This window comes from Bufo bufo, chromosome 2 (assembly GCF_905171765.1).
Source record: "Bufo bufo chromosome 2, aBufBuf1.1, whole genome shotgun sequence".
NCBI lineage: Eukaryota > Metazoa > Chordata > Amphibia > Anura > Bufonidae > Bufo > Bufo bufo.
This window is the reverse complement of record NC_053390.1, coordinates 706,899,269-706,914,824: the sequence shown is the minus strand read 5'-3', so window position 1 is coordinate 706,914,824 and position 15,556 is coordinate 706,899,269. Positions and strand designations below refer to the sequence as shown.

General features: G+C 40.6%; 1 protein-coding gene and 1 long non-coding RNA gene across 8 annotated transcripts in view; both read left to right on the top strand.

The window, feature by feature from the left end:
* LOC120990160 overlaps positions 1-15,556 on the top strand; it is a 954,651-nt gene that overhangs the window by 29,503 nt on the left and 909,592 nt on the right. The window lies entirely within an intron of this gene.
* The window catches only part of SORBS2 (sorbin and SH3 domain containing 2), a 247,820-nt gene that overhangs the window by 22,569 nt on the left and 209,695 nt on the right, over positions 1-15,556 (top strand). For all 7 annotated transcript variants that reach the window (XM_040418738.1, XM_040418736.1, XM_040418737.1 and 4 more), the window contains exon 2: positions 8,834-8,939. The gene's annotated coding sequence lies outside the window, so the exon portion shown is untranslated. The remainder of the gene's footprint in view (positions 1-8,833; positions 8,940-15,556) is intronic.

Below are 15,556 nucleotides of genomic sequence, written 5' to 3'. Positions count from 1 at the left end.
ATAGGTTATTCAGTGCAAGAAATGCTAGTTTTAATTTGCCTTTTAGGCTGTTTTTGCATCAATTGCCCATAGTTGCCTACTGTCAAAAAACATATACCATGGAGTCGGTATATGTAGTGTCAGACTGGGCTGTCTAGGGCCAACTAGTAAAGTGTATTTTGGGGGCCCACCATACGGATACATCCAAATATTACCTGTTCACACAGCAGCAAGATCCTACAAGATGATTGATTATGGGGTCCCTGCAGCAATGAGAAGGCAGGTCCCTGGGAAAGGAGGACACGTAGATGTCATCTCAGAGACATGAATGTGTCTATAATAATAAACTGGATATTTTCTTAAGGTTCTGTACTCTGCCTATCAATATGTAGTACAGTAAGTCTACCGAGTCATATGCTACTTGTGCAGGGGGTGGGGGACAATGGGCCCACCTTGCTTAGGGGCCCACCCGGGGATTCACCTGTACCCAGTCTGAACCTGCATGTAGTATATCTTTCTTCAAAGGTGTATCTTTGTGGAACAGAGCAGTCTGCTGCACTATGCTTTATAGAAAAATGGCAGATGGATATATAGCCTAAGGGCTCTTTCACACGAGCGGAGCCAAGCCCCGTTCCGGACAGCAGAGAACACGGGGCATTACCATGATTAATAATGCTCTGTGCTTCTCTGTGATCTTTTTACTACAAAATCACAGTGAGATAAAGTTGTCACCGCGATTTTGTAGTAAAAAAGGTCACAGAGAAGCACAGAGCATTATCAGTCATGTTACTGCTCCGTGTCTCTGCTGTCCGGAATGGGGCTTGGCTCTCTTTCACACAGTGGATTCCACGCACGGAAAAAGAGCCCTAAGACTACATTCACAAGCCTTTTTTTAACAGCTGTCACACAACCTTTTTGAGAAGAATGGTAAATAATTGGGCATGTCCTATTTTGTCCGACAGCCCCCATACAATTGGAGGGGAGCGTTTTAATCTCCGAATCTGTTTCTCAAAAAGGCATCAGTGACAAAAAACCTGTTAAAAATTGACTGTTTTGCTGGTTTTAACTTTTTTTTTTGGTAGCCATTCTGACCAGAAGTGCAATCTTTTAGTCTCTGTCAGGTGAATGGGGCCATCTGGATACATTTGGGCATATGCAAAATGTCTGTTGATTTTCCTTTAGTCTGATCTATGCTAGTGAACACCTGCATGGGGGAGATCTGTACAAAACTGCTGCCAGTGTAAATTACGGTATACATGAAAGAGTCCACAGCATAGACAGAGTGCCATACAATGGTTTTTGGCCAGTTGCCAGATAGCCATGGCTAAGTATTTGCTGTATGATTGGTTGAAAACCATCATATGACGGGTTGTGGCTACTCCTGACTTCGAGCGTAATTTACACTGGCAGCAAGAAAGATCTGTAGGCAGAGATTTGACTTATGGTGCAATTTATAAAATGTAAAGTGACCTCTATAATCCATTTTCTCACTATGTCAGTTTGTCTTTAGGTAGTAACACATCATTTGTGAATATTCCTTTTTTTCCTTGACAATTGCACACAGGTATTCCGAATAGCTTCATGCATCCCCCCATGTGAAATATGCTCCAAATAAAGAATGTACTTTCTCTCACACACAAACACAATGATGGCTGATTCCGTCTTTGTGTGAGTGAAGCCGTTAAGGTGGGATGTGATCCCCTCTCAACAGTTCAGTGCACAAGAGAAGGATAATAGGGCTGCTTCTCCCCCTCGCTTTCTGCTCCATGCCCAGCTCGTGCCTCCTATTCTCAGTCCATGTGCAGCTACGGCTGACATCTCTTTTCTAGCGGCTTCACTATCCTCTGCGGTCAGATGCTGCAGCCGCACAGGTCTAGCCTGCGCGTATCCCATGTCTCTATATTGGCTTGTCATTGATTAAGGTAAAATGTTAAGTCTGCACAATAAAGGTTCTTGTTGTCTTCTGATATCAGCGTCTCTTCACATAGCAATTTTTCCTATCAGTTATATAAAAAAAATCATAAGTAAATGAGAAAATATCTTCCATTGGTCTCAATGGCATTCCATTTTGATCAGAAATTAGAGTTGCCCATCATTTACGGTGAACAGGAAAACTTTGGGGGCAGTATTCTCCTGCCTGAAATAACTCTTGACAATATCCAATCTGTTCATTAAATATTGAAATCACTGGGACGAAAATGATATCAAGAATGACAGAATGGTGTTCCAGTGGCTTCGGTGGCTGAAAGCCTATTGCTAGGAAAGGGAGGATGGCAAAGGAACGGATGCGGCTAATGCCAACCATTGCCACCAGTCACATCATCCACAATGTGATGGATTTACAGTTAGGTTCTCATTGCTCAGTTGTTACGTGTTCCTGGTGTAAATCCAGTAGGAGGCCTTTAATCCAAAGAATACTTTGATTTAGTTTTCAGTGATGACAATCCGTGCACCAGGACCATCGTGTCTGCTGTTCTGAGAGCGTACCTAGGATTTAACAAGGCTAATATTCAGTCTGGCCCATCATCTCCATTATAGCCATTGTGTGAAGTCACTGGATTAAAGTCTTCCATTTCCCTTTTTAACACATCTGATATGATGGATGCTTTCTCATGCAAAAATAAAGACTGGCTTACTTCCTCTGTAAAGAAGTCATGAACTGTTTCTTGGAGCACCTCACTGTGCCGTGTATGCGCGAGATTACAGCGCTGTAACTGTGCGACGTCAGGGGAGCAAGGAGGAGATTCGGAGGATGCGGGGCGGTGCTGGGCTCCTTCACCGCAGGCGTGGCTGGGCTCCTGAAACGTTGGTAACAGCCCCTTGGGCTCCTTACTAGCCTCATTTGCCTATATATAAAATCGTTTTTTGACTGAATAAAAGCATTTACAGCTATGGGAAATGTATATTGTGGTCGAGCTAGTGGCAATCTAGCAGCACATGTCCTCAGCTCTATAGGCTAAACCTAGCTGACAGAATCCTTTTAATAAGACTCAGTTACAAAAGTGATTTCTAGCCCACCAGTAAAATACTACAATTTCATGCAGCCACCACTAGGGGGAGCTCAGTGTAAAGAGATTTTGCAGCTTCCATTGCAGTTAATGGTAACCATATACATTTCTGTGCGAGTTCCCCCTATTAGTAGGGGAGGGGAAGCAGGAGTTTTATTAAAGGGTTATTCCGCTTATAACAAGTTATCCTGTGGACAGGGGTAACTATCAGATCGGTCGGTGTCCTACCGCTGGGACCCACACCAATCTGATAGTTGTCCTTTATACTGTGGATAGGGGATGACATGTTACAACCAGAATACTCCTTTAATGTATTTATGCCAATTGTGTGGCATAAATCCATTTAGAAATATGGTCTTCAGAACGAGCGCCATATTTTATGAAGCACCCGTTTCACTTTTTCTGTCATAGAATACAGACGCATGAGGTGGGGAGGGGTACTTTTTTCTATTACACTTTGAGCTGCAGGCGGCTTGGTATATTTCAGGAGGAGCTGAGCTGATTGTTATATCGTTTTATGGGAAAAGATTCAGTAAAACTTGTAATTTATTCCTATAAATTCCTGCTCATTCTGGGCTGTGAAGTCCAGGAGGCGGTCCTATCAGTGATTGACAGCTATCTCTGTAAACACAGTCATAGAGGGAAGGCTGTCAATCACTGATAGGACCTCCTACTGGACTTCGCAGCCCAGAATGTGCAAAAATTTTAATGAATAAAATACAAGTTGTACTGAATATTTTACCATCGAACTATATATCAATCTGCTCAGCTCCTCCTGCTCTATAACATGCTGCTTTCAGCTCAAACACCATGTTCAACATGACAGGTTCCCTTTAAAGAGCTTGTTTAGTTTTTTTTTTTTTTCATTTGCCCACCAGCTAGTGTACCTGTAGAGAAATCCACACTTTCCTGCTCCATTCCAGATCTCTGGCACTCTTCACTGGGCTTTCCATCCCCATCTCTCAACTTCCACACGGACACGGTCACTTTTACCACTGAGGCTCAGTGGTGACATGTCCTCAAATGGCACGTGATGAGGAGTGATGTGCGAATTGGGACACATCCCTGCTGAGGCCAGTGTTTGGTTGCATCCATGTGGAAGTTGGCAGACAAGGACTGGAAGTCCAGTACATAGAGCTGGGGAGCGGAGCAGGAGTGCTGTGGACCAAGTGAGTATGGATATTTCCATAAATGCCGCTGGCTGTGTGACAAAAAAAATAGACAACCCCTTTAAATATTCAGTAGCACTTGTTTAAAGGGCAAAACAGGATAAAATAATGGATTAAACATTTTGTCTCGTTAAAATGTTCTGACTCAGGACAGATTGCTAGTAAATTGTGACACTGTAGGTGAGCTATGCTCCTATGCACTTGTCTGCAATTATGACAAGGTCAGTCAATCCTAATTTGAAGATCCCACACAAATGTAAAAATGCTGGGATTTGTAGTGAACATTCCAGAAAGCAAACACAGTATCTTTTAGGGTTAGAATAATTTGAGATGTGCATATCATTTATACTTCAGACGAGCTTTGATGAAGGCTTGTGGCAACAGCCCTAAAACACATTGTTATGGCGGACAAACCAAACTGTTCTCGCTATTAATCCGCGTTTCCCAGGGCTTAACACTTCAATGGGAATTGTAGATTGAGATCCGGCAGACAGAAGAGGAGCACAGAACAGCTTCCCGCTAAACCTATTTCAGTAGCTGTGATTCAACATTCTTTCACTTGAAGCTTGAACTCAACGATATATATCACTTCACAGGCAAATAGGTTTTCCCTCATGGAATGTCTTTTATCCAGGAGGATCCTTTATCTCCTCGGTAGGCCACTTGCTTCCCACCACTCTCACGTTAATGAACTGAATTGACATGGAGGCCCATTGGAAGTACATGTAATTTAATCTTATGTGTACAATGCCTCCCTCTGCATGCAGGTCACACTTGACTCCATAATGATTTATGTGTATGCATTTTGTAATGTGCCACAACACAAATGCTCTGTACAGTGTATTACTGTTGTAATAGCATGGTTTGTATTGGTATTAGCTTGGATTATACTGTAGCGCGTATTGGTAGTGGGAAATTCACACGAAGGTAGACCTGTTTGAAAGCTGTAAATATTTGCTGTGCAGTGTGAAAAAATATATTTACCAGTTTGACTTTATACCTGTGATAGGGGAAATGTTTGCCTGTCCTCACTTCTGAAATTGCCATATAAACATAAAAAATTATTAATAGTTATTGTTTTATGTGGGCCGACTCACCATTCGTTCCTGATAATTGCCTGCTCGTTAGAGGAGTTGAAAGCTATATTTACATGCAGCAATCACCTCCACCGTATGGGGCCCACGATACCCACACAGATACATGTTTTCAACAATGCTTTCATTGCTCATTCATCAGTGATCAGTGGCTCCTTTATTCAGGAGAATTATTGGGAACGAATGTCCCTACATCCCTAGGAACACCCTTTCCCAATAATCGCTCCATTTGTCAGCCAATTAAGAAGTCTTAACTCCATCCAAAAGACAAAAGTTTTAGTAGCGTGTTGTTAGCATGTTGACATAGAATTATTGATTCACTTGAGATGTGTGTATATATATATATATATATATATATTAAGGAAAAATGGCAGCACAGACAATAACAATGAGCAGGTGTACTGCCCTATGGGAATAAGCAATTACCCACTACACAAAATACAAAAAAGGGGCAGCACTCCATGAGACAGGCTCTATTGCTGAGCTGAAACGTTGCTGTACCACATGGGTGAATAAAAGGTTTTTCATTTTTTTTACCATGGAGTGCTGCCCCTTTTTTGTATTTTATATATATATATATATATATATATATATATATATGGGGGAAAAAATGGCAGCACCAACTATCCAATTCACAAATGGGTGCTATGTGCCAGGGCACAGGCTGGTAACCCAAAACATAATATGGAAAAATGGACAGCACTCCCAAAAATATAAAAAAAAAGGGAAAAATGTATTTACCCATGTGGTATAATACAGCAAAAATGCTGTATTGTACCACATGGGTAAATACATTTTTCCCTTTTTGTCCATATATATACACTCACCTAAAGAATTATTAGGAACACCTGTTCTATTTCTCATTAATGCAATTATCTAGTCAACCAATCACATGGCAGTTGCTTCAATGCATTTAGGGGGGTGGTCCTGGTCAAGACAATCTCCTGAACTCCAAACTGAATGTCAGAATGGGAAAGAAAGGTGATTTAAAATTTTGAGCCTGGCATGGTTGTTGGTGCCAGACGGACCGGTCTGAGTATTTCACAATCTGCTCAGTTACTGGGATTTTCACGCACAACCATTTCTAGGGTTTACAAAGAATGGTGTGAAAAGGGAAAAACATCCAGTATGCGGCAGTCCTGTGGGCAAAAATGCCTTGTGGATGCTAGAGGTCAGAGGAGAATGGGCCGACTGATTCAAGCTGATAGAAGAGCAACGTTGACTGAAATAACCACTCGTTACAACCGAGGTATGCAGCAAAGCATTTGTGAAGCCACAACACGCACAACCTTGAGGCGGATGGGCTACAACAGCAGAAGACCCCACCGGGTACCACTCATCTCCACTACAAATAGGAAAAAGAGGCTACAATTTGCACGAGCTCACCAAAATTGGACTGTTGAAGACTGGAAAAATGTTTCCTGGTCTGATGAGTCTCGATTTCTGTTGAGACATTTAAATGGTAGAGTCCGAATTTGGCGTAAACAGAATGAGAACATGTATCCATCCTCTGATGGCTACTTCCAGCAGGATAATGCACCATGTCACAAAGCTTGAATCATTTCAAATTGGTTTCTTGAACATGACAATGAGTTCACTGTACTAAAATGCCCCCACAGTCACCAGATCTCAACCCAATAGAGCATCTTTGGGATGTGGTGGAACGGCAGCTTCGTGCCCTGGATGTGCATCCCTCAAATCTCCATCAACTGCAAGATGCTATCCTATCAATATGGGCCAACATTTCTAAAGAATGCTATCAGCACCTTGTGGAATCAATGCCACGTAGAATTAAGGCAGTTCTGAAGGCAAAAGGGGGTCCAACACCGTATTAGTATGGTGTTCCTAATAATTCTTTAGGTGAGTGTATATATATATATATACAATATATCCACAAATATAAAATCTAGGATGAGGGATTTTTTTAAACTGTAGAACAGCTGGGGTCGGTTTGCCCAGGCATTAGCTGAGGCGTAGCCCGCCATGTTTGGGAATTCCATGGTGGTAACCCAAAAAGTCTCAGGTTCCAGGTTATTGAGTTCTTTCATCCCTCCCCCAGAGAAGGTGATTAGGAAGAAGAATTCTTCAAAAGGAGGCCTAGAGGATTTACAGACTACGGACAATGAATCCGCTGGGCCTAATGAGAACCTATCCTTTATGTGCTTTATTTAATCACTCTTACAATGATCAGAGCTTTAATGCATTGCCGAGTTTAATTGGACCACAGAGAAAGGTCCGTATGTTATATTTATTGATTATGAGGGTTTTTTATATTTGTAGTGCATCTTGACTGGACCACCAATTACCCCCTCTATATGTACATCAATCCCCGGGTTAGGTTAAAGGTGCCCCTTCCCAATTCTCTTCTATCCTCCGCTGTCGCAGAGCTGGACACTATACAGTGTGTGTGGCTGGAGGCAGACCGCTCTTCAAGTGAATGGGAGCTGAGTATCAATTTGCTGGTGCTAGAAACTACAGAGTATACAGAGCTGTCTGCTTCTGCTCCGTACACTGTTAGTTTCCGGCGCTGCGGCAGCTTGAAACAGCTGATCAGTTGGGGGGCTGGGTGTCGGACCCCCACCCATCTGACATTGATGACCTATCCAGAGGATCCATCCATGGTTGTAGTATGGGCTAATATGACAGTAGATGCACAGTAATGCAGATATCACTATGAATTATTTTTAGTAGCAATATTAGTGATTCTAGGTTATAATGTCTCAGAAACATTCTAACTTGTTAACCTTTGTCACTTCCCCTGTGTATAGTAATACTGAATGAAGTTACTGGCGTCCAACCATGACACACCACAAAGCAGTAGCAGCGGCAGCAGCTAGTAGTCATGGCATATTAATATGCCTTGTTGCAGAAGAATCTAAAATGTCACCAAAATCTCAAAAATATGAATGCCAAGAGTACTTATGTAATGAATAGTTGTATCCAATGATATCAGTAGTAAGACAACCATGCTGCTTTTTAATATGGCCGACATTTACTAATGGAGTGTAATACAGTAGTTAGACAGTGTTGACCACCAGTCAGAAACCTTTGGCACTCCAGCTGCTCTGAAACTACAACTCCCAGCATGCACACTTGCTCGATTGTTGTAATTCCCATAAAAATTAAAGGAGGATTCTGGGAGTTGTAGTTTCAGAACAGCTGGATTATCCGAGGTTGCTGAACGCTGGTGTACACTAGGACAACAGAGCCATGGGTTGCACTAAATTTATCAAAACAGTGCACTCTGTATGATAGCTTTGAGGCATCTTGCTAGAAGTTGGATATTTTCCTCTTTTTAACTCTTACCTGGCTTACTTTAGACCAAAATTTTGTGCCAGAAAACTGTAATAAGTCTGAGGGATTTTATGACTCCACAAAACCGTGCCCCTTTTCTAGGTACTTTTGGAAACTGTTCTTTTTGGCGCACATCAACAATAAATGTATCCAATTTGATTTGCGGCAAAAATGAGGTGGAACTTATGATAGAATTCTGGCACAGGTTCGTTAATAAAAGGGGGGCGAATATTTTTAAACTGACTTCAAAATGTTATCCATGAGTTTCTCACCATCTCTGTTATTTTAGGAAATAATCGTAACCATCTGACGGACTGAGGAAAAGGATAATCCAAAGGTTTTGCCATTAAACTGCAGCTTCGGAGTCAGTATTATAAAGCTACCAAGTTCACAAGGTGAGTACAGTATGGAAATATTGGAGGGAATGTTTTCACAAAACTGCCTTTACATTTTGTATACTAGTTATTAAGACATATTATACATGTTTCCTATTTATCTAAGGTTTATGTAGTATACAGACTTTAATCAATTCAAATATCTCAACCTATGGAAGATAAAGTGTTCATAACAATAGACGAATAGCATTTTAGGACCCAGAACTTTGCAAAGTCTAATTCAGTGTTGTGCAACTTTATAACAAAAGTCAAGTGTGGACAGAAGTGTAACGTTATTGCAGTGCTGTTTTTTGACCAGGCGGGAACAATTTTCTGCATACGTAGATGAATGCAGCAATACACTTTGTTATGGCCACAAAATATATTGATATATAACACCTGAAGTTCAGAAATAATATCTTTTATTGAGGGGCATAGCTAGGGGGGTTGGTGAAGCATGTGCCCTTGTACTGGGTGCCAACGAACAGATACATGGTTAGGTCAGCAAGCAGAATATTTTCCCCTGATGAAGAAAAGCCCAACTAATTCTCTGACCCTGGTAACAGGGTGGTCAAAATGCTGATACTAGTTCTGCTCATGACCATCCTTTTAGAACCCAGACTTCTACTACAGGTATTTTCCAGCATAAACATCACTAGAGGGTATAAACCATCTGCGAGTCCCATCACTTTAGCGTATTGCACATATCGGAGAAATGCTACAGAACATTTTAAGATACTTTGTAACTTAAAGATCACTGGCATTATATATTTGTATATCCGCAGGTCTCTCAGATTCAAGAGACCCTGCCTGCTGCCATTCTCCCCTTTCTAATCATACCCACAATGCTTTGTCTCATGTACTTTCCCTGCCTAGAGATGGCAGTTGGTCCCGTCTTCATGCATTTTGGGTGGTGGCACACAATGTCTTTTTGCAAAAAGTCCAGAAAACAACACTGAGGAACAGAACTGTATTATGAATAGTAGACCAGTGTTAGGAAGTAATGAAGAATTGAAAGCTGACAAGTTTTCTAAGATTCTAACATCATCAGCGAGTATAGTTGTGTAATATTTCATTAGACATTCAAATCAGAACATCATTCATGCAAAATTAAGACCAGCACTCACTTTGAATTTGCAATTCTTCAGGGTTTATTGCCGCATTACAATATTAAATGTGACGCGTTTCGGCTTTAACTCGAGTCTTCTTCAAATAAAACAAAATGAATGTCTCTCTTCCACCTATGCTTGAGGCCTGTCGCGAAAGGGCAATCTGATTATTATAATAAAAAATTTGTTTCTTGCACCTATTATCTCACAGAGGATGTTATATGTTCAAATTCTGTTATTTCCCAGAGGAGCTTGGCAGATGTAACTCTGCTTGATAATTGTTTCAGCATACTGATACGTCCTCGGACCATTAAACTATGACACTATTCAATCATTAATTTTTTTCCATTTTATTAGAAGTAAAGAATATGAAAGCTGCACATTTATGGTAAATTAGTGATAAATACGTTATCCGTATAGAATTGGATAAAGCAGTGCTTGTGTGCTTGTAATAATATCACAGGGTGCTCAATATTAATCCAGTACAAATTGATTAGCACATCATTGGTGCGTTTGTGTAGTTATCTCTCAACCACACATGCAGGATCCCCTTTCAAGACAGGAGATTTGGGTTCTTAGTCCGTGCTTTAAATCCCCTCTTTCGTAAAGTGCTCTAATTTTCTGGATGCATGACTGAACAATGGCCAAGAGGCAAATCTGCTCAATTACTGCAGATTGTGACTTCTGAATAATGTATATGCTACTCCTAAATTGTAATACAGATTTATTTTTCATTATTATTAATAATTATTAATTGCTTTCATGCAATTGTAAGGAATTATAATATGAGTACTTTTATTTGCTTCTGTGCAACGCCCTACAGTAGTAAAGTCATTATCTCATAATATGTGTTAGCTGCTATTGGATGTCAAAAGGGAGGCATCAGCACTGAAAAATGCTAATAGAGTAGAATGTAGGCATTATGGGGCACATTTATTAAGACCGGCAAAAAGGCCCATAGCTGGCGGTGGATCCACCAAAGTTATGAAGAAGCGCAGGCCTCTCCATAACGTTGGCTCATCCAGTGCCAGTTCTAAATGTAAGACAGGCCGTTCCCTGCCCACGCCATGCCTACAATTTTAGACCTGTTATGAGCGGGGCGAAGTCGCTGATAGCTAACCGTTGCCCTGCCATCTGCACTTGAAATACTCCTAATTTAGGCATATTTCAGCATAGTAAATGACCCCCTAAGAATACTAAATAGAGACGCCTGAGAGATCGAGTTGACAGATGCTTTGGACTTGAGCCCACGTGTACCTGCATGGTGACAGTGTATACAGATTCACAGTATACAATAAAGTACATCCCATAATGCCCTTAAAAGAATAACAACTCTCTTATTGTGCAACAGCAGCCTCTAATATGGGCTCCAAATACGTAACACGCTGAAATATACAGTAATCTGACATCCAAATGTTCCAACTGGTGCCAGATCGCCAATTGTTCCAGCGTATCATATTTCTCATGCTGGGCAGCAGCTCTTGTGAGCAAAAGAACAACAAAGCTGTGCAGTACCTGGTAGCAGAGCACTGCCTTGCAGCTTGTAACAAAGGGGCACGCGGGCAGCTGTAAACAGAGCCAATAACTGTGAAAAGGGGAGATGAACCATGGGAACTGTAGTCTTTTAAACAGTAACTAAACTTTTATAATGATTTTTAATATGTTGTCCCTAATCCCCTAAAAAGATTTTTCTAATATACTTTATTTATGAATTTTCTATTTTAATACACTTTTACATCCCTAAAGTGCACCATTCAGTGTGTGCTTAAAACTCAGTTCTCCCTACACCGCCGACTGCTCAGCGGTATATGGTGTACGGAGTACACATTTTATGAATGATATGCAGTTCTCTTAGCTTAGCGGAGCAGGCAGAAGCATGAGCTCGCTCAGCTAATCCTGGCCAAGAGTTAGTAATTGTCCAGGGAGCGCCGACAGGAGCAGCAAAGAGCGTGCCTGCCCATACTCCCTGCGCTGCTGCAGCCCCTTTCATAAAATTTGTACTCCGTATTCCGCTGAGCTGTCAGCGGTTTAGGGAGAACTGAGTTTTAAGTGCACACTGAATGGTGCGCTTTAGGGATGTAAAAGTGTAGTAAAAATAGAAAATTAATAAATAAAGTATATTAGAATTTTTTTTTTACGGGATTAGGGACAACATATAAAAAATTATTATAAAAGTTTAGTCGCTCTTTAAATAGTAATCTTGTCCACTGCAGGCCCTAGCAGCATCAAAACAAAGGTGCAGCACAGAACTGGGCAAGATAACTAAAATGAAATATAATCATGTCTGATCTATGGTGACAACACGTGTGAGTATTCAGTGCACACATAGGTAGTTTTCAGTAATTTTTGTTATCTCAAAAAATCCTTTGAATTGAAAAATGAAAGCAGAGATCTGATAAGCTGCTATGTCAACTACTTATTTAATTTGCACTAGTTTTCAAAGTGTTACTGTTATTCATAAAACCTATGAAAAGGTAATTATATACAGTAGTTAAAGGGAATGTGTCATCAGAAATTGACCTATTGTTTGAATCACATTTTTATGTTTAACATATTTTTAAAGAATTTTTATTATTTTTTATTTTCCACGTCACTGTCTATATTTAAACAAAAACATAAATTCCTGCAGTTTTCTCACTGACCACTAGGCCTAATAATAGGCGTCACAGATCACTTTACTGCTGTTGTATTTTATTCTAATCCTGCCTGTAAAGATAAGTAGACAGGATCCTCCATTCAGAATACAGTGGTCCCTCAAGTTACAATATTAATTGGTTCCATGACAACCATTGTATGTTGAAACCATTGTAAGTTGAATGATCGGTTCTAAAGCCCTAAAACGTCATCCAAGATAATATAAAATGAAGAGTTAAAAAAAATAAGCAGATAACTAAGACAAATTAAACATGACCTTACATATAAAAGTCAGGAATAGCTGCTAACTAGCAACTTATACAGCTGTTTTACCAGAGAAGTGGCCTGGATTGGTTGGATCTGAGTCTGAGACATTGTATGTTGACTTTGGTTTCAACTTACGATGGGTCAGAAAAGACCGATTACCTGATGAACAAGCAAGCGCTCATTCATTGGGAAATTGGAATCTTTCAGCAGGTTTGCCGGCAGCAGATGATTCTGTGTAATCACGATCTGCTGCCTGCAAACAGTGATTCAGTATGGGGACGAATGATGGCATGAGGAGGAGAATGCTGCATAGCAATAGCAGTATGCTCCTCTGCTGACCGGCAGGCGATTGCCGGGAAGGAACGCTTCCCTCCCGACAATCGCCTGCATGATCTAGTCATGGAATATAAGCCTGAAACATTGATGTGTGAGTTAGGCCTTAATACAGGAATTATGCTTCAGTTCCTCTGTCTTGGGGACAGATTGAGGGACCTATTTATCATAGTAAAGAATTTTGTCTTGGTTATAAAGGTCTGGCTGAAGACTGATAAGGCAGTTGATAAACGTTGCATCACTACATTAGAAAACCGAAGGCAGCAGTCTAATTCTCGGTGTATTGTGATTACTTCACCACCAAAATATATTTCACCAGCAGCACTTTACAAGTTAAGGAAGGCTGTGATAGCAGATTTTGTTTTTGCTACTAAATATTTAATTTCTGTTTATGCTGGTTGATCCCAATTATTCTCTGCACTTAAATAATGCAGAAGCTTCTACCAGTGCCAAAAAACAATTTACAGCCAAGGGTGTCTCTTTCTCTGCCTAGAGATACGTTGTCAGTCCTGTTTAAGTAAAAAGCAATTTGTTGAGAGCTGCAGTCCGACATCCAAGTCCATGGAGACACTAAGTGCAATTAAAGCAATTTTTGTAGAGAATTTTCCAACAATTAACGGCACAAAGTATGAAGAAAAGCATGCTTTATCTAATGTAACATTTCTTTGAGACATGCCATTGTACTTGTAATCCCCAGTCGAAAACGTTTTGCCTGAGCTGCACTTGATATTGTTAAAGGTGATAATAAGTAAAATAATTTAAAGAAAGCAAAATTAGAAAGGCGGCATATTTTAATACTTCATAGAATTTTTGGAGAAAAAAAATGGGGTCTACTTTTAGAACATTTTTCTCAGTTTACTTTACTTCTCATGTAATTTGCTGGCAATCCCATGAACCTGTATAAAAGTATGAATTTTAGTGTCCTTTCACTTTCTTCCAAGATTAAAGGGGTTCTCCGAGAATTAAAAAAAATTAAAATACCTAAATATTACTTTATTATAAATATATTCCCAAATACCTTTCATTAGTTATAATAGCTCATTTTGTCTAGGGAGCAATCATTTGGAGAAATAAAATGGCCGCCGTCCTATTAGTACAAACAAAACCTGTCCTAATCACACAGCAGGACAAGTTACTTTACAACACTGAGCTAAAGAGCTGCCTCATCCTGTTAAAGGGGTTATCCCACGAATAATGTAAAAAATGAAAATTAGACATCATATAGTACATGACAATCTCTTTCTAACAAAGCTAGAACCAGCCCTGTACCTCACATGGATCCAGACATCTCCCCATTCATTGCTCTGCTAGATTTATATCAGGCTGACAGCTCAAGGGGAGTGTCTTTTCTGCTGCAGCTCAGGGGGCGTGTCCATGCTCTACCTATCACAGCTCAGGAGGCAGTTGAAGGATGAAACTGAGCATGTGCGGCCTTCTCAGTGAGCAGGACAAATCTAGGTTCTGGTTTGAAAACTGTAAAAAAAAAATATGTGGGACAACCCCTTTAAGCCTTGCTCAGGTTTTTTCTGAAACGTCATCTTCATAACCCCTGCCTCTTAGCTGTCCAAGTCTTGGAACAGTCCCACAAAAAGATTAAATGGATTATTTGGGAAGAGATATAGTATGTATTTATTTAAAGTGGACCCGTCAACAGGATCAGCCCTATCAAACCAGGCATATGAAAAAATAAAGAATCATTGATTTTACTCGCTGGATCCATTTGGACTTTTTTGCTGCATCTACGTTGGGTGTGAACACAGCCCGGATCCGTGCAGAGCAGGTCAGAGCACCTTTACCACTTGAGAGCTGGACTTTGTTCCGTCTACAAGATGCTGCCTGATAAGGCTGATCCTGCTGATTTAAACAATACCATGTTTTCAAATATCCGTTCTCCATTACAATGAAAACATACTTTTAGTCTATATACGTAAATTAGAGCATTAGTGCATTGAGGGCCAGAGCTTCACCATCCACCTGACTGTAATAGTACACTGGTGCATGTGCTACATGCACGAACATCAGCTTCAGCTGAATAGCTGCTTACTGCGCATGCGCTATAATTGTGATGTGCAGGGCCAGTCAAGAGAACGCTGATGCCTGGACCTGTAAGTCAAGGGGAGGGGAACATGTAAACGAGAAGAGCTGAGTTGCACAGAGGTATTGTTTTTAACAGTAGAATCAATCCTAACAGGCAGTATGCCTAGTTTAATTAGGTTGATACTGCTGACAGTGAGAGACAAATGCACTTTAGAGTTAAGGACTGCCCTCAGGACACTTGTGGGTACTCCGAATGCC